This window comes from Etheostoma spectabile, chromosome 14 (assembly GCF_008692095.1).
Source record: "Etheostoma spectabile isolate EspeVRDwgs_2016 chromosome 14, UIUC_Espe_1.0, whole genome shotgun sequence".
Taxonomy (NCBI): domain Eukaryota; kingdom Metazoa; phylum Chordata; class Actinopteri; order Perciformes; family Percidae; genus Etheostoma; species Etheostoma spectabile.
Genome location: NC_045746.1, coordinates 18,698,592 through 18,719,225, shown reverse-complemented (window position 1 = coordinate 18,719,225; position 20,634 = coordinate 18,698,592). Strand labels below are relative to the sequence as shown.

Genomic DNA, 20,634 nt, shown 5'->3' with positions numbered 1-20,634 from the left:
AGACTGATTTCAATTTCTCTCCTCTTTTCTGTATTTACACATTAGTTTTTTTATCATCTCTTGGTCACTCAAGACTTAGTAAAAAGTTAAAACATATGTGTTTAATATAGTACAGAGAGTACACAAAAAAAAATTGTAGATAACACTGGATAAGGTGTTGAATTTTTTATGACAACCTTTTCTGAATTTAGAGTTTTATCGAGTTACTAGTATTATATGTGTACTTAAGTAATTTCATGTTGTGTCTTATCAGTCTATTTATCGTTCTACTTGTCTTTGTTCTTTGATTTTCTTTTGTCCTCAGAGGGACTTGGTGTTTGATGAAGCGCATTGAGGCTGCACAGGGCAGAAAAACATCTGATCACGATCGGTGGACGCGATCAAGTCGGCCAGGAGGGGGCGCCATTCCAGCACAAAGGCCATTAAACACTTCCTTGGACACTTGTGCGTCCCTGAACCCTGTTCATTGGAGCCAAAACGTGGCTGTCAGAGGGAATGGTGCTGGCCTGGCATGGTATGAACACAAGCCAACACTGACACATCGTATCTGTATCCAGCAGGTATTAGCTTAGCTTAGCTATAAACTGGAACACGAGTGTTGGTGTCTGCTCTGTCTAATAAAAAACCAAATTGAAAGTTCAATAAAGATAAGCTCACACTCAACAACTTGATCATACTGCCTTCCATTAATGGTCAGTGATAATAAATGTACATATAAATAACACTATGACACGGGCAATTTGGCATATCAATCTTTGTTACTTAGTGTATTTGCGATAACTTATGTTCTTTTACTATAAATATAATGTTTACCGTGTTATGAAGTATTTTGTACCTTTGTTGCATGTAAGTAAAGGATCAGAATACTTTTTTGATTTTTCTTCCAACCATGATCTAGTACAACACACACACAGTAACAAAAACCCCAGTAAACCTGTAATGTTGGTGACTCAAATATTAAAAACAAAACAACTGAGTTCCGTTTCATTATACTCACGACAGCGATGGCATTTCAGTCTTATGGTTCCTAAAGTGATGTTATGGAGACACCTTCCTCAGATGTAAATAATGTGGTTTTCTAGTCATCGCCAGTTCCTGTCCTGGACCCACTTGCACCAGACGGCACCAACGGCTCCCACACTAAAGCGAGTGAAGGCAGTGCCATGGAAGCGGAGGAGGAACATTGCATGTGCTTCACAGCCACAGTACAGTGTAGATTAAAATCATGTATCTAAGCTTATACTATTTTGCAGAGGCACTTTACCTGTGTCCGGCACTAAGTGCCACCCAAGACGATTGTGATTGGTTTAAAGAAACTGCCACATACCAGAGGTTGGAGATGCAATTTCTTACAATGTGTTGAATGGCAATCCTGTTCAGCCCATTGATGGAATGTACAGTCAAAAGGTAAGCAAACTGTCTGTGCTTGCTATTTTGAGGGCATCATTGGTATATAATAACATCGTAGGCCAGATAACCTGTGGGTGATTTGAACACATTATAGAGAGCAGGTAGAAAAGGATTTATCTTCTGTTTGCATGCACAGCCAGAGAGAGGAACACGAGGTGAGGAGGCTTGACTAAGACGTGTCGGCTGATGGAAGAATGTAAAAACCTGCCGAAACCGCTCAAGTACAAAAACCTCGGTGGGGACGTCACGCTGGCCCGAGGTTACGGTGTTTGAGGGCGAGCTGAGTGGGGTGCCTCACCGGAAATTGTTGTAACAGGCCCAAAACCAAAATGGGACACCAAGATCGAAGCCTGCCCATGCGCTTTGACAACAGTAACGGGTTTAAACTTTTCTGATTTAACTTTCCTGACGTAAGCGCTGTTACAAAGTAACAGATATCAGCCACTAATGAATCTGTAAATATAAATTATATTTAATTAAACAACTTTCTAGGTCACACCAACATATCTTTACAGTCTGTATATGTTTTCAGTTGGTTAGAATGTTTACTACTGAAGAGGAATATTCGTGTATTGTAGACTGGCAACTTAAAGCATAAAAATTGTTTTCTTTCTCAGATAAACGGAAGGTTGTGTTACTACAGTGTCTTAGGCTGGGTTATCAATTAACTTCTAATTTCTTAATGTTCCAGCCTACTTTAGCTTACACAACGCAGGTGTTTTGCATGAATTGGAGGTAAGCTTTATTAATTGGAAAGTTAATAGCTTTTTTACCAAATATATTTTTAATGAAGTTTAGAGTTTAGTTAATACCTGACAAAACAGTATGATGTCATGTTATCTTAGGAGACACAGTATTATACATTACTGTCCCGTGTCTGCAGGTGAAATTCGCCACCCAAACCTTTCCAAGGTAGGTTTGGACGAGGAGGTCGGTTACCGGACATTTGGAGGCGCATCTTCTTTCCCCAAACCCGCACCCGGACCAAATGATAATCTGCAATAGTGACAGACAGAATAGTTTGAGGTAGACATTCAGACTCTCTCTGCTACACTTCTGTCTTTCTTTACAGATAATTTAATCAGGTTATAACTTTTTTTTAGATCTTTCTTTCCATATACGCTCTTTCTTCTTATTTTTCCTTGCGTGTGCTGTGCTTTTACACAAATTGAAATGATAACTTTATGTTTTCATATTGCGGTCTACCATGCCGGACAGGCCTTCATGCTGGAACGTTATCCCATCACACTGGCATCCTGATGGGAACGTCACTACAGTCAATGTGCGAGGTGGTGCATCACCAACCTTTACAGGGCTGTACCATTCACAACAATCACCGGCTGCTGGTGACACACGTTATCTACGACATCATGGGTGCGGTGCCTTCTTTATCGAGGAGGTCATTGAGAAGCAAGAACATCCTGCAAGTACAACCTGGCTGTGTGTGTCCAAACAAAGCACCACCTGCTTGAACGGACGACGTCACTTGCAGCCTACTGGGTCACTAACCCTAACAACATCATCCGCCACAACGCCGCCCCGGAGGCACCCACTTTGGCTTCTGGTACACCGCCATTGCACGAGCACCCTGATGGCCTCCTTTTGACCAAACATCCGTCAGAAGCGGGTTACCTTGGGAGTGTTACAACACACCGTTCACCTGCAGGGCTGGTTTGGCTTTGGATCTTTGCAGATTTCTTCCCATGAGAAACGGAGATGACTACATACCAAACCCCCTTGGCCAGTCCTGTCTTCAAATCCTCACAACCGTCGAATGTGAGAAGGTGCAGAGTGGGTACAAGGGGGCCTGCAGTTTTCAACAGCGTAGCCTCATGGTACAACAATGAGAAATCTGGTATTGGAAGCCAAGCGATCATGCATGGGCTTTAGAAACTTTGGAGAGGAGGTGGGCGACCATATCAACTACAGCACCATTGTGGCTATGTGGATGAGCTCGCGGACTTGGAAAGGACTACCAGCAGCACACGGCGGTGTCATCGCTCCCTGGAGATGGTCTGAGTGTTTTTAATACCAAGTCATCACTTCAATCAGACTAGTTTTTGAGCGCAGCCATTGGACTAGCCTCACTCGAGTGGTACGTGGGAAATCATGGTGGTGGCTGGGGCTATTCAGGTTTAGTGGTTACCAGTATTGTACAATTCCCGAACAAGGCCATCCAGGTGGAGGCATAGGTGCAGTGGTGGACAACTGATGGACTCCCCTCACAGGTCTCTTTAGTCGCTTACTGTTCAGTCCTTATGTAATTGGGCACGTATTTCTCCTAAGCCTTGATTTATCCTTTCTGCTAAAACCAGTGCGTTGCTACAAGTATTAGTAGTGGAGATACGAAGCTGACAACTGGACCTACGCCTTATACTGTGGCCTTGGTAATCTTTCCTTGTTTCTCCTTCTTTCTCATAAACAACATGACATCAACGGGTGGTTAGCTTTTCTTCCCCGTGCTGCAGATGTTCCCACCTGTGGTCCAAAAAGACAGGGGCAGACACTTTGTTTTTCTCAATATGACCTCCTAGAGGGGCGCATCGCTGAAGTCTAACCCTGTCACTTCTCACTTTTTCCTCGCTCTATCACTCAACTCCCCACACACCACATTCCAACTCAGACGCACAAACCAAATGCATCAAGTTATAACTTCAGGCCGCTTATGTAGTGCACAGCAAAAGGCTGCGTGGACCCGCCGCAGAACCCTAAATCACTTTAGTCCAGATTATGTCCTCTCATTTCCGTGTTGATAACATTTTCTCTTACCTTTAGTCGGTCCCTCATGTTTTTCTTGTTTTTAAAACTCAACACACAGCGTCTGCCTTCGAGCCCCTTGCTGACCCGCTCACTGTTCCATTAGTGCAGAGTGGAGCGTAAGGTTTTCTGGCACTGTGTGCAACCACAACGTCAATTTCCACGTTTGTGGATCGCCTCCTCATCACCAAGCTGCTTCAGGTCTGTTAACCAACTCACAATGTATGACTGCTTTAACGTTGTCAGTTGTTGTTTGTGTAGCAGCAGTAACTTTTTTCTTATGTTCCTCTACTGGTGCTTAGTGGGGAGTGGAGTATACGTCCTGTCATGAATCTACTGCGAACCATTTATAAATAAACTATAAAGCACTTGACAAAAACAACATGTTCTTAAAATTGAATCATAAACAAGGATACAACCCAAAAAGTTGTAAAACTTTTCCATAGGGGTCTTTGCTGCCCCAAATCATGTTAACACGAATGAATGCTCAAGAAAAAAAAAACATTAATTTACGATAAGGGAAAAGTTCCAGCATACGGTAACTTAGACTTCGTTGGATGTCTCATTAGCTAAACTGGGTAATCGTTGTCACTATCACTGTGTCACCATGCCCAAAGCATTAAAGATACTTGTAGCACGAAGGTGATAATATCTTAGATTCTATAGGGCATTTCATGAAGCCCACGTACATTTTACAAAAGTACAGGGGAAAGGGGGACAAGCAAAATATTAGGCCAACACAAAAAGCTAGAAATAAAAACCAGGTGCAAATCAAAGGGAAAGTATGATCTTGGTTACTGACTTACAACACAGCGCGCATTTTAAAGTTTATTTATGAAGAAATTGACAAATAACATACCTGAGGGCCAGTTCGGGGTGGGTTGGAATAATTTACATCCCATAATTGTAATTGAAGTTGCTTGCGTTTTCCCCTTTGCCTCTTAGCTTTTAGTTGTTCTGTTCCTCTAATAAAAACTACTTAAAAATAGCGCTCTTTTCATTGTTAGTCTCATTTCGTGTTACAGTTCATTTAAGAATCATTATACAAAATTATTACAAAAACACTAAAATGACATAGTCATTAACCCCCCACTATATAGCATTTGTAAAAGTGCCTAGACATTTAATGAATGTTTATAACACTCTAATATACTTGTGAGCAGACTGAAGTAGAAGTTATTATTGTTGACAAATACTGACATGAAAAACACTTATAAATGTTCTTGTATTTATGTTAATTTGCATATGTTAATTTTTATCACTAATTGCATACATTTCCAGAACCAAATCTGAATGTCGTTTAAACCGGTTCAAATTTGTTTTAATTTTGTTGTCATATTAGAGTCAAAGATTTTTGCATTTTGGATATCTGGTATTATCACTCTATAATCAAACCGAGAAGTTTGGTGTTAGGCAAGTACTACGGAATGGAGATTTTCGGCTCAGAGTTCTCATTTAGAGAAAACCTCTTTACAGTACTGTAATGTTTTGTAAAATTCTATATATTCTTATTGAAAACCACTTTTAGAGACGCTATCTTATCCAATTCTATACACAAATAATATATTTGACTGCTGTGTCTGGCCTTATAAAATGCTAATATGGTTTACTGTAAAGCCAAATAAATATACCTGCTTTAATATAGAATATAAAATGTTTTTATCTCACTATTAAAGGCACCAGTGATATTGGCAGATACCTTGCTGCCCTCTAACAAATCTACAACTGGAACTTCCGCAATTTGGTCAAACACCTACATCTATTTTATGCTGTTGTTCTAGGTTCAAGGTATGTAAAGATCCGCCACTTGATGTCATATAGCAAAATATTAGGACATACTGAATAATGTACTGTACACTCAAATCTCAAACAATATTATGTTCTTGTACTTTTTCTCCTCTCACAGTCCGATCAATAGTGTATTATCAAACCACAACTTCACCGAGTCCACCATTCCACATCACGATTGGAGGAAGTGGTTCTCAACACCGCTGAGCTTATAGCAACAACAAGAATGGAGACTGGCACTTCAACTGACCTCCAACCATCCTCCCTACATCGGTTAGACATATTTTATAGGGATTACTTGATTTTCAGGCTATTTCAGTGTATTAGTAGTATGAAAAAGTTTGCTGATTGCTGTTTTTTATTATGGGTTTTTTGAACTGTAGGTCAGACAAAACAAGATATTGTCACTTAACATTTTTTTTGTTGTTTTTATATTTGAAAGACTAAAAAAAATTTTGAAAAAAAGTATGACTTTGTTATTGTACCTCTACATAATCAGGGAGTCTGTCTTTCACAAGGGGAAACTGCTGAAATCTGTTGAGACCACCCAAAACCAAAAATATTGGCCTCATTTTTATGAGCAGCGTAATTGTTTTATAGTCTAAATCCGCATCTTAAATCACAGCAAGCCATTGATTCATTATACCTCAAATTGGAGTTCATGTTTTCTTAGTTCCTTATATTTTTGAAGAACTTCAGCAAAATATTCGTGGATTGAGTTGTTTGTTGTGTCTGCAGTATCTGGAAGACAACAGCAGATCGTCTTGGCAGCGTTGACCGCTCTTGATGGACATCGCGTGAACCTCATTGTCTATTACTACTTCTACCCAACACTATCGAACCACCTCCAGCCACACGCCCCACTTACACCTTACCCCCCTCACCTGCCTTTTAAAACAGACCTACCAACCCAGGCCAAAGCGGTAAGACAAGAACTTGCTTTGATGCATGTTTTTGGCTGCCAATAATCAATGTCCTTACATTAAATATCTTCAGTTTGGTGACCCATTTATTTTATGACGGTGCATGCTCACCACGACCAGGTATATTTCAGTTTGGTCCATATAATTTTAGGTAGGTTTCATTCTGTTTTCCAACTACCACTAATAAAACAATATCATTGACGAGCCACTAACACATGTGAAAGTTGTATCTTTCCCCTTTGCCACACACCTGTTTACCTCGGGCTGTTGATTAACTATATGCATCTTGTTACAATATTATCTTAGTTCTATTGTTGAGTGCATCATGTCGCTGCTATAATTATTATAAATATATTCTGTATACCTGATCAGTGTCTCTCTGTTCAAACGACAGTGTCAGTAGCTACCCACAAGAGTCTGGTCTGTCCGGGGTTTCTCCTTGTTAAAAGAATTTTTTCCTTGCCAATTCGTATTTGAAGGAATTGTTGGGTCTTTGTAAATTATAGTGTGGTCTAGACCTACCTATCTGTAAAGTGTCCTGAGATAACTCTTGTTGTGATTTTGACACTATAATAAAATTGAATTGAATTAATCGAATGGAATTGATTGAATGCTTCACCCCATGATCAAACATAAAAACTGCAAATGCATTAAGTGTCACTAGCTGTGGTATATGGTACATGTTATTCATGCCATACCAGGAAGAATGACAGACAATAGAAGAAGTGTTCAGCTCATTTATGTCTATCAGTTTACTGTATTTCTTAAGTAATACAATAATTAAAAATGGGTTAGGCTTACAAGTTAAAGTCTGCTTCAAAATCTTTCTTAGTATAATCATAATATCCTAATCTATTACAAAACGTTTTTTTTATGTTGACCATTTAAAAAGTTATTTGTTTTGTGTGTTCTTTCTAGTCTGTGGTCGGATGCCTCTTTCTGGAATAGTTCAGCTGAAAATAACTACGCTTTACCAATAGAGGGCGCTGATGTGATCATCCCGCAGGTATGCCTAGAGTACACCTAATGAGAATCAGTTAAAATAAGCAGAAGAAAAGACACTAATGTAGAAATGTTCATTGTATACAGTGTATAATACTTTTGTATTCACTTTAAATCACAGTGGAGTGGCTTGTTTTGGACATCAACACTCCTCCCTCACAAAGCTACGATATTTGGAGTTCTTGAAATCCCCGACTACATAAACAGCTCATCGTCTGGAACGCGCTCGGGCTGCTCCGAATACAGAAGTGTGGTGGTAGACGCCGTCTACATCTCCATCCAGGTCATGTGATCAGTTATCACTCTCCTTTCATGATTATCTTGATTATCACTATAAAAATGCAAAAAATTGTTTTTTAAGTTGTTTTCTTCAAAATGTATTTCAGGAGGGTGTGCCAAAACAGATTTTGTGCTGTTAAAAGTCGTTTATTTCACCTCAGCAACACACAAGGCTCTGTGGAGAAAATTAAATTTCAACAACATCAAACAAAATCAATCAGTAGTGGGCAGTATTCAGAATATTTATGTATAAGGATTATAAGTATTGATGCAGTAATGTGTTTATTGCTTTAATTGTTGCAACTCTTAAAGGTGGAGCTAATTTTAGTCGAAATACACAAATAGAAATAAATGGAAATACTCAATTAAGTACAAGTATCTCAAAATGTCATTACTTGAGTAAAGTACATCACTTTGTTACATCCCCTAAATTTCCACCCAAATCAATAGAATTGCAAGTAAGAGCCTGGTTCAGTACAGTATGTTCAGTGAGTGATGTGTGCGTCTCCTGCTGTTTCAGGGCGGCAGGCTGATTGCAGGATGGGCTGACGAACCGTTCAGAGGTCAGCTGCACATCAAACTGAGAGGGAACCACCGCACGCCTGAATGGCTTCTGCCTAACGGACCAAACCAGGGATCCAAAGTCCTGGGTAAGGAAACTTTTCCTGAGAGCAACAACATTTTCACACTTTATAATTTACTATAGAAAATTAAATATTGTGCATATATATACACTATGTACATGTTTTTACTTCTATTTTAAACTAATCAGGAAAAAATATGTACAGGTTTAGATATACCAATACCATGAAGGCAAAAGGATGTAAAAAAATAAAAAAATAGATATATATACCATAGTACCTACACATATTCCTATATACAGTATATATACATGTCTACACACACACACGTGCGTGTATGTAAAAAAAAAAGTGAAGAACAATTAATTGAGGCAAAGTGGGAGGACGGGGAGGGAGAAAAGAAAAGACCAAATAATAAATAGATACATTAGATAGATTTATAAATCTTTTTTAACACACAATATAACTAGAGTTTCTAAGGAAATATATGTGTACTGCTACTGATTACTTCAAATCTAAAGCTCCTATCCAAAAAACTTAAATAAATCATAAAATAATATTTAAAATTATTTTATTATCAGATAAGTTAGGCATATTTGGTTTTATAATGGCACCTTAATACAGTTACAATTTCAATTATAACTTTGTCAAGTGTGATAATTTAAAAAACTAAAATGCTGTAACTGTTAGCTGTTTGCGCTCATTGTGAATGTACACTTTATCATCTCTAATAATATACATGTAATGTCTTGTCTAACTATGAGAAGGGATATTATTACATAAATAAGAAATTCCACCCAGAAGAATGGTCTGTATGTTGCCATATGTTTTCAGAACTTACTCTGTGTGTATTTTACTGTCCAACAGGTGTGTTTGGTCACTGGAGCTGTACGGACAACCCACACGTTTACCACACCACTGGCTGCCACTGCTGACGCTGATCCAACACTCTGACCTGTCGCAGTCTGTGGACTGTCAGGTCAGCGTTCTTTCTTTTACTATAACTTTGTGTTTGTATTTAAAATGTAAGAGTTTTTAAAGCAACATAATCAAACATTACTTTTATGTGTGTGAGTGCCTCAGTTCTGAAAAAATCTAATAGTGTGACCCTCCAAGCTATTTCAGCCATGTGTTTCCATGTCTGCTTGTGGTTTGTTGTTTGTGTAGGTTGGAGACGAGGTCGTCACCTCCACCACCAGCTACAACCGCGGAGACAGAAAACGTCAATCACCGTCGTGTCAGCAGACGGCCGTATCTGACCCTGAACCACCTTTGACCCACCCCATATTGGTCAGTTCAACATCTCTATAGACACAGCAACTTCCTACAGAGTTGAGAATGATATTCTTAACATTATCCTGACTTCTCTCTCTCTCTCTCCCTCTCTCTCTCATCTCTCTCTCTCTATCTCTCTCTCCTCTCTCTCTCTCTCTCTTCCCTCCCTCTCTCTCTCTCGCTTCAGGTGAGACTCATGCCGTCTCTGGTACACCGTTCTCCTACACTCTGGCAGCTGATGTCGTCTCGTTACCAGAAACATTAAGATCATCGGTCAGTAGTTCCAAATGATCGGAGTCTTCGGCCAACTTTTGGTGGGCACCTACTCCTGGGCCGGAATCATATAAAGGTAGGTAGAGTATATGACTATGTATTTAAACCGGTTTAAGTGGCTGATTTCCACATACAGAAGCGTCTCAGCAGGGCTGTAGTCAAAACCACCTTTGTCGAGTCCAAGACCAGGCTAGTTGAGACTAAGTCAAGACCAAGTCCAAAGAGTTTGAGTCCAAGACAAAAAGTTTCAAGCTGAGTCAAGACGAGAGTCCAAGAACAAAAAAAAAGTCTTGTTCCTGGTGATTTCTATAATCAAATTTGATTTGGCAAAATTGGCGAACACCTTTGTTTGTTACAGTAATGCAGATGCAGGGCGGGCAAATTTAATCTAGTGGTGTTGGTTACCAGGTGGCCAGTGTTCACTTTCCTCCAATATTATTATAACTAATAAAGACACCTGGACCAGCGAGTCCTAGACAATCCGGCCATAGAAACCCTTCTTGATCGTGATCAGTCGCATTGAGTACTAGCCGTTTAGATTGACTAACACTTGATTTTATTCATTGTTTATATAAAAATGTATGTAGTAGCCATAATCATCAGCTATGTTCTTAAAGATTGTAGTGTCTCCCAAATTAAGATTGAATCATTTATTATTTAAATGTTTTACTATTCCTTATTGTTCTTATTACTCCACAATATGAGTCCATAGATGTACTTCATACTCAGCCTTGGTGAGGGTTTGCCCTCAGTCTATTTAACACATTAAGCATGTTTAATGTTTTATGGCTAAAGGCAAGGCTCAGATCAGGAATGTGAGTTCTTCCGCTCTGGTCAGAAGGCTGGACCGACTACACAGACCCTCGTTACTCTGTGGCTTTCCTCAACCTTGGGAGTACAGCAACATGCACCACACACACACCACACACACACACACCACACACACACACACACCACTTAATTGTATGAATGAGAATTATGATTCTCAAAAAGTATGGATTTTTAAGTTTTATACTATTTTTAAATAAAGACTACTTACTTCAGAAAAGTAAGAGTAAAAGTTTTACAATGTTTCCTCCAGTTTATTGCAATCCTTGTGCCCACCAGGCCCGAGTTGCCCCCCACCAGACCTAAGCCACTGATATTTTTTGTACTGTATTTTTAATAAGTAATATGACGTTTTTTTAAACTACCAGTTACAGCCTTCATCAAATAAGAACTTTTCAGGGGGAAACTCTGTTTTGTATCAGTAAATGAAGTAAGTTATCAGTATGACAATGAGGATCAAAAAAAATGTACAGAAAGAATGACCCAAACTAATATTTGTTCTACATCATGTAACTGGATCACGAGCTCGAAAGTCTTTATATATTATCTACAACAGAAGCAGAGTTCACATGACCACTCTGTGCTGTTTACCTAATGAGGAGAGATCGTGTTAAATTTGTAAAATGCAAAATGATATGTGTTTTTTTTGTTGAAAGGTTTCAGGAAACTGATACGTACATTCGGGTTGTGCTTTCCATGACGGCTTTGCTCCAGCCATCGAGTCTTTGGACAGACAAACTGAACGTTGACGCTAACGTTGTCTACCGCACTGTGGGAGAGGTAAACACTGAACTCTCAAAAATGATTAACCATCCTCTTCATTTACACATGGGCCATATCCCCAGCACTGAACAGGAACTCTTTAAGTATAAATCCATTCCCTGTCCAGGTTTCAGAATTTGGGGCACAACAATAAAACTGAGGAGGACCTGGTCATGATGACCGAATACAGAGACATCCTACACACAATGGAAACGCTGCCATTGAGGTCCTCCTCTCAAAATACAATAAAACCACTTATTTATTACAACCTGTTGCTGCATTTATGTCTGTACTGTTTTTTTCAGGTCAATGAGGGGATAAACGTTGTGCTGCAGCATAACATTGTGGCAGGTTACGAGAGATCGCTTATCGTATCGATGGTGAACCATGTCCGGTGACAGAAATGATTTACCAAGTGATAGTGGACTTTCTGGCTGCCTGATATTTTTTGAGGTTTCAATCATGTCAGGTTAATTAAATGTGATGAATTTGCTGTCTTTTTTGAAGAAAGTATCTCATATTAAGATAATATAACAAATAACAATTTATTGCGACAATAAAATCTAGCCTCGCTCATCCCTCACCCAAATTATTGTTGCAGCTCATGTCAATATTCTCACCTGTCTACTTCAAAGATCTAGAAAGTAATTCAGTGCCTAAAGTCTAGCAGTTGTTCTGACTATAGAAAATATCTTTCAAATCACAATAAACTGTATATGATAAATAATAATAAATAAATCAGGATTCAAACGAATCATACACAGAAACAGCTCTCATAAAAACACTGACCACAGAAAATTTCAGCTTTAGTTCTACTTTATCTCACTGCTGCTTTTGATTGGTTGACCATGATATTTTATATAAAGGCTCCACGTCTCTGTTGGCTTAACGGCCCTGTTTTTAATTGGTTTTCATCAACTGAAGGAAAGAAGTTTTCATGTTTCAATAGGTAGTTTTAAATCTACAGAAAGAAAATCTTTTCTGGGGTAACCAAGGGTCGTCCTTAGCCATTACTCAGTCACATGCTCCCGCTTGGTAAATCATTAAGAAACACACATATATCCTACCATCATATGCCAGTAAAAACAGTTACTTAATTTCCTCCATGATCTCAGTTCTATTAACAACTAGTACCGCACATTAACAAAATGAATTGCTGAATGTCCAAAAACCTGTTCCAGCTAAATACAGACAAGACTGAGATTCTCGGGGTTGGTCCTAAAAATGATAGACAAAAGATTTTCTACACCTGGATGCCCTCTTTCTAAATAAAGTGAACAAGTCAAAACTTTGGCATTCATTTTTTACTGATCTCAATTTTGAAAATCACATCACCAATATCACCAAACAGCATTTTATCACTTTAGACATATAAAACTAAAGTCTTTAGCACTTAGGTTAAGCTCCTCAGTACCATCTCTTGACTTACTCACTGATCACACCCCATCAGGCCTCTCAGGTCATTAACAGAGACCTTCAGCTTTACCTGAAATTAGATTCAGTCTGGTGAGGGGACCTTCGGTTACTGTGACCTGCTCTTTGAACAAACCTTTCGCCTGATACCTGTGATCCAGCACAACCGTGTCCTCATTCAAAAGCAAACTCAAAACCTTTTTATTGTCTCAGGATTTTGACTAATAACTGTGTGTGTCCGGGTCTGGGTCTGGGTCTGTGTGTGGTTGCCATTGTATGTTCTATTTGTTTTGTTATTGTCTAGTTGTGTTTCTTATTTCTAGTAATGCTTTGTTTTAATTTGTATGCGTTTTTTTATGTATCACATTTGGGTTTACAAATAATGAAAGGTGCTATTAAATAGAATTGACATATTTCATAGTCTTGAGTGCCAGACTGAAAAAGATGGCGAACAGAAGCGTCCTCAGATTATTTTCCTCTGTGACCTCTGCGTTATCTGAACAACAATGAGAAGTGGATTCACAATGAGCTCACGGCGGTCTGTTCGAGTCTATCTGAACAAGATGGTTTGCCGGGCTGCAGCCTCATTCAGGGCTTCTTCGTCTGGAGGAGCTTTGACTACGGCATCTACTTCCAGGTCTCAATACGGAACTTCTTCTTTTACAGACGCTTCATTTTGGGCTTCATTCATCCACAAACAATGTTCTGATACAAAAAACTGCATCACAGTGCCTAGTTGGGCCTTTTAATTTGAGGTCCAATGATGTTAAGCGTCAGGAAAAGTAAATAAAAAGTGGGTATTTCTCATACACACTAGAGACCAGATAACAGAGTAAGATGAGCACCTGCTGTATTTTAGACTGTAAAGGACTTTAAGCTTTTAATTTACCATTCTTTTCTTCAAATTTCTATAAGAGATCATTTGTTTTCACGTTACGCCATACTTGCAAGTCATTTATTAGCATTCAAAGCCTTGATAAATGTATCTGCGGTTTGTGTCATTGCCACCATTTGCAATCTGTGTTCGCAAATTACTTTTGTTAACGGCACCTGAACTCTTTATGTTACTATATCTGAAACTCTGGTCTTAATATCACTGGGTTTTAGTCACTTAACCAGGAAATATTTATAACAGCTGAGTTTTGGATACTGAAATAAACCAAGAGCAGCAGGATTAAGATAACCTTGATTATTCACAAGAATGACACAAGATCATCATCTGTTCTTCCCCTCCTTCACAGACCATGGATGTTATTGTTTCCAACGTGACCCTGGTGGACAACGGTATGGGATCATGCCTCTCATCTTCGCTCCTCCTTCTCTCTCCCACGCGTACGCAGATAAACTGCACATTTCAGGTGAAAGGGTTTATTTAGTTTCCACTTCCTCTCATATTGGTCACATATAATTTAGTGACTAGTTAGTTTCAGTTACATTTATACTGATTTCATATTCCTCGTTCTCATCTTTTCCCGAATCCTTGATTGTTGCAGCAGCCCAAGCTTCAACTGTTCAGCCACTTGTCCAGCAGTGACTTTAATATGGTCACCAGCAGCAGCCATCGAGCCCAAGGCCTCTCAAGGTACAGTACAAACTGTGCTGCTAAAACAGCATGGCTGCTTTCATTTGGATACCGTCCATTCTTAGACTGAGAGAAAGGCTTGGAATGTTTTGGGATTTTCCTTAATTTCTCACTTTTTTTCTCACTGACCCTGTTTTCACTCTGTACAGGCAGATCTGGAATCTGTTGGCCGACTTTTGGATCTGCACACACATGCTCCAACAACCCCCATCAGTGAACACAACTACACACGATAAAAGGACTGATGAAAGTCCAGTGTCTAAGCTGTGGTGTAGTAGTATATATTGATGGAGATGTTTGCCATCTTCACAGTTAACATATTCCTTATTCCTCTTTCTTTTGCTTGTTCAACACGACATTCGTCCTTTTCCAAGACGTCTGCTCTGAGAGACTACTTTGTGTCATCACCAACCCGATCAACGAGGACCTGCAGCACCCTGTGCACGTTTCAGGCTAACGATATCGACAGCACAGAGCAGGCCAGGTCTTCGTCCACAGGGCGATGTAGGTAAATCAACAGATACCAGCTTGCAAAATCTGCAATTCAATTTCTGTATACAAGATACAGTAAAAAATCTTTTTTTTAAATTGGAGACACACCTGAATACTGCAATGAAAACAGTGGTATAGTTTTTAAAGGAACATGGAAATATTATTTGATTTTAGTGTTAAAGAATAATCTAAAATGTCTTCCAAGTTGTAAAAATCAAATTCTAATTTTGAGATCTCGTGTTCTTTGAACTTGGCAACTGATCAAAGCCAATCTATTCATTGTTGCTGCTTAAGTGTACTGTAGGATTTAAACTGACAGTACAAGTGTATTTTTACCTCTACAAATATTTTTGAAATTAAACAACCACTTTACCACTTATATTACAACTTTGGTTGGTGAAATAAAGTTGATAACTTGATGTTTTTTGTACTTAGTAAAGTGAACCCATCTGACTGTGTGGACATGGACTGTGATGCAAAAAGAAGACCTTTGTTAAGGACTTGGAACGTTCATTCCTGGTGCAGTGGGAGCTGTGGTGCCTCAGTCTGAGTATAGTGGGGGGTGATCCCAGAGAGGGCTGGGCGACTACCGCATCCCAAAAGTCATGCTCACTTACCTCAACGGGTCGCATCCCTGTGAACCAATCGCTCCACACAAGAGGCGTGATCAATGGAGGAAAAAAGATTAATGCAAATAAAAAACAAAGTTCAAATTATTATTAGTTTATTGGTTTTATGCTAGTGTTTGAAACCATACATAGTCAAACATTGTATTGTTAAGATAAGAGAGAAATAGAAGAAGAATCATTAAACATTTACTGTCCTGTGTTACTACCCTCTGCTGACAGGTATATCAGAAATCATGAATAATAAACTAATTTTCCTAAATGCTTGGTTGCTTTTTTCCTTAGGTGTGATCAGGACAGACGCACGTACATGAGTTCCTGGCAGAGCTACAAGTGTTTCGGGCGTGACTACACATGCTGGCGATTGAGAGTCTGGACTCTGACACAGAGACCAGCGTCTGTCCCCGTCGCTGTGCTCGGAGACGGCTTTTTGGATCTGATCAACGGTGAGTTGTCCTGTAGTTCTGATTCTCTGTATATGATTAAAACCGGGGAAAAAAAATTGAAAATCAGTTTGAAGAAGAAAACAGAAAGTGTTTATTCAGTTGTCTTTGCATCCGGGTCCTCAGATCACGGTTGGTTGTTCAGGCTACACCTGCCGGAAGAGAGTGTCTCTCTTCCACAGCATCGTGGCCATCGGTCGCTCCTTCGAGGTCTTCTTCACCAGCACTACCCTCAGAAACTTCGCCTCATGATGCTTAACGCTGATCCATCTGAGGTCTGCAGAACCGTCACAACATTACCGCTTCACTTTTAGATTTTCAGTCAAGTACAATAACTTTTCAGTTGTAGAGTTCTTTAAATGAAACACTTTTTAACTATAATACTTTTGTTTTTTGATATTGCAGAGCATCATGGTGTCAGTCTTCTACTCCAGCCGCAGCGTTTGGATGTGTACGTTGACACCAAGCTGGTTGTCCCAACTAACTTCAATGGAACCCGACAACCCGGACTACACCCTAAGAAGCCCATTTATGCAGGTACTAATGCTTTCCACAGGCAGGTTAGGCCTTTGAAATCTATTTGACACAATCTTACTATGGCGTTAGGTTTAAGCTGTAGGTGTAATCAATTTTGGAGAAGCAGTAACATGTACACATTTTGGTCATGTGTCTTTACATTTAATTGATGATCAATGATAAAAAAATGTGGTTAAAAACTGAACAGAACATTGCACCCCCAGTTTCTTCTCTTGCTTACTTTCCTCACATCTTAGTCTGTCCCACCTAAGAAACATGGAAGAAACGTGGAAATCACAGAGGAGAGAGGAAACAAGGAAGTGGGTTTTTAAAGGGATGAGACATCCTTTCCTCTGAAGCGTCACATGAATGTGTCAGCTGAATGGGAGCAGTTAGCAACAACTTTCAGCTGCACAGCTTCTGGGAAGGCTTCTCTCGTTTATCCTTGCTCATAGCTCCTTGGTGATCTCTCCTCAATGCTCGCTCCTCAGGGCAGGAATTAGAGCTTTGAGATGGCCTTCACTTACTCACACTTCACACTTACTCTCCTCAATTCCTCTCCTCCCATCTTAGTCCCACACACAGGAGATTTGATTAGAGGATGCTCTGAATTCAATTCACAATGTAGTATAATGTGATAAGAATGTACGGATGTTGTACATTTGTATTTGTTTAACACATATACATAGAATATTTATATAAAATAGGCTACATATAGAGAAGGCTATAGCCTATTAATAGCCTTGTAGGCTATATTAGTGTATCTACAAAAGTTTGTTTGAAAAAAGCACTATACAAATAGGCTATGTATTTATGCATGGACAAACTCTCATCCAAATCTGCTGAAGTTGGAATTGAACCTGCGGCAAGGACTAAGCCTTTGTACTCTCAACCAGGCGTGCTATCTAGGTGCACCTATCTTTATCTTTCTGTTATCCCTTCAGATCAATACGTCCCCCAATTGAACGCCACTGTGGGAACCAACTACTTCGACCGGGACTACAAGATGATAAAGGTCGTACTAAGAGGCACTAAGCCGGTGGAGATCCGAACTTCCCCGCTTCTCTTCATCTCCTTTGAGCTGCCCGCCATGACTGAGGATCAGTTCTTTGGCAAAACTGATCCAGAACCTTGCTGCTTTTCTCACATTCCCCCAATATGATCCGAATCACTAACACATTCGGGGGATGGAGGCGCACGGCGCAGGAGGAGATCTACGGGCCAACGGTGGAGGTGGAATCAGAAACCTCCAGTCCAGCAAACCACCACACACCAACAGTGAGGAGAACAACAATTTCTGAGCTTATATTGTATTACAGACTGTTTTTATGTCTAATCAGTAAACATTGGCCCATAATCCAGATTCTTGTACATTTACGTGTTCCCTTTGTCATCTCAGGAGGAGGACTTTTACGTTGTTGAAGAGCATCGCTGATGATCTGGGTCAGGCAGCACTTTCCGGAACACCTCAGTCAGTCCATCGGCTTCAACGTCTCTTCCATGGGCGTCACCGGCCTCCTCCCCCATCATCTGACCCCAGCTGGAATCAGGTGAACGTCAAGACATAATCTTAACATCTGCTGAGTAAAAACTACACTAAAAAACAATTCTGTCAGGTTTACACAATGCTGGTTCTTGTTTCTGCTTTTAATATTTAGGAGGCCAAGCAGAAGTGACGAGGGGAGCCTCCAGTGACTCGTGCCAGGGTGAACAATCTGCTGCTGATAGAGGAGCCGATAGCCGGAGTTTGTGGGTCCTCTATACCCTCACTGCGGCTTGGAGTAGAAGACTGACACCATGATGCTCTGCATATATCAAAAAACAAAAGGTATTATAGTTAAAAAGTGTTTCATTTAAAGAACTCTACAACTGAAAAAGTTATTGTACTTGACTTGAAAATCTAAAAAGTGAAGCTGTTAATGTTGTTGACCGGTTCTGCTTATTCGGGTACAGCGGACGCCTTTTTTTTTTTTTCTTTTTTTCTGTGTGTACTACAACCCCCTCTTTCTCCTCCTCCTCCTCCTCATCCTCCTCTCCTCTTCCTTTAAGATCTTCTGCACACATTAAAAATGATGTCAAGTGCACACGCTACATGCTCTATCTCAGAAAATCGAGCAGGGTGATCCGCCCTATGAGAGAGTTCATGATAGAGGATATTGCAAACATCTGCATGTTCTGGCGTTCTCCTCATTTCGATCCTTGTGACAGTAAAGGCTGTGGAGAGGAGCAGAGGGGAACACCGCTAAAAAGTACTGTAAATGTTCTGTTGCCAAAAGACCTGACTGATGGGGTTTCTGGGAGCACACACACACACACACACACACACACACAACACACACACACACACACACACACACACACCTATGTTTTTTTCTTCTCACTTCTTTCTCTCAAATTAAATTTCAAATGTTCACCATGGGTATCAATAAAGGTTATTTTATTCATCAACCTTGTGTGCAACAATACAGATAACAATGGCATAACTGGCTAGAGAACCCTAACCACTGTGAAATAACAGTTTTGGATTGTTGCTGGAACACTGTAACTCATTAAGACTTTGTGTTTACAGTCTATGGGTGAGGGATGTTTTGTAGATGCATATGGAAAGGTTTGTTAGGCAGGTGTGGTCCACCACTTTGGTCCAAACTAAAATATCTCAAAGCTATTATATGGATTGGCATTAAATTTTGCCCACACAATCATGTCCCCAGAGGATGAATTTCATGACTTTGATAATCCATTACATTTCCTTTAGGGCCATCATCAGGGTCAGAATTTCACTTTGTCCAAACCTTGTTTATGACCAAATACCTGCAAAAACTGATTATCCCGTCAGCATCAGCTGTTACTTTTGTGCAATAGCAAAAGGTAGTATTGCCATGTTGAACATGTTGTCACTCTGATGTTCAGCATTGTATCTTAACGCACACACACGCGCACGCACGCACGCACCAAAGACAAACACGTACACACACACACACACACACACACACACACACACACAAACACACACACACCCACACCACACACACAACCACACACACACACCACCCACACACACACACACCTCTACGTGCTCTTTCCCTCAAGTGCACAAGAGAGGAGGAGTGGTATCAGGATGTTTCCAATCTCTATAAAACTTTATCATTTGAGGTGTTGTGATAATTTCTGTCTTTAAGATGATGAAAAAATGTGGATCTGCCCCGGCCGCCCCTCAAAACCTTCACCGAGGCCACAATCTGTAAGAGACCAGAGAGATCAAGAATGAGAACTAAACCGAAGATCTGTTCAGGTGTAGAAACCAACAGTTGTATCCAGAGTAATGTGTTCAGATGAGATATATGTAGAGGGAACGGTTACAGCGTGAGAAAAGGACAGATATGAGGCTTCAGATGGGGAAGAGTGTTGATTTACGTTTTTAGATGGCTAAACCACAGTGGGCACAACTGAGTCACAGTGCAAAACTCCTAACTCAACTACAGTCTGCACAGCAGCAGTTCGTGTGGACCAAACTCTAGTTCATTTTTCTGACAGTAAATAATATACATCGTACATTGGAGAGAAACAGGTGAAAGAGCAAAGATACAATGTGTCCAGGTCAATGAGGTTATATACACGCAATGAAAATAATGTGAAACACCATATCTTTACAATAATAAAACTGCGTCTTAATGTTTTTCAAAA

At 39.9% G+C, this 20,634-nt stretch overlaps 1 long non-coding RNA gene across 1 annotated transcript; it reads left to right on the top strand.

Moving 5' to 3' along the window:
* The first annotated feature begins 16,582 nt into the window (after positions 1 to 16,582).
* Positions 16,583 to 18,090, top strand: LOC116701519 (uncharacterized). The gene is made up of 3 exons (XR_004334929.1): positions 16,583 to 16,709; positions 16,840 to 16,971; positions 17,895 to 18,090. It is a non-coding gene; the product is annotated as an uncharacterized LOC116701519 (long non-coding RNA).
* Positions 18,091 to 20,634: the final 2,544 nt, after the last annotated feature.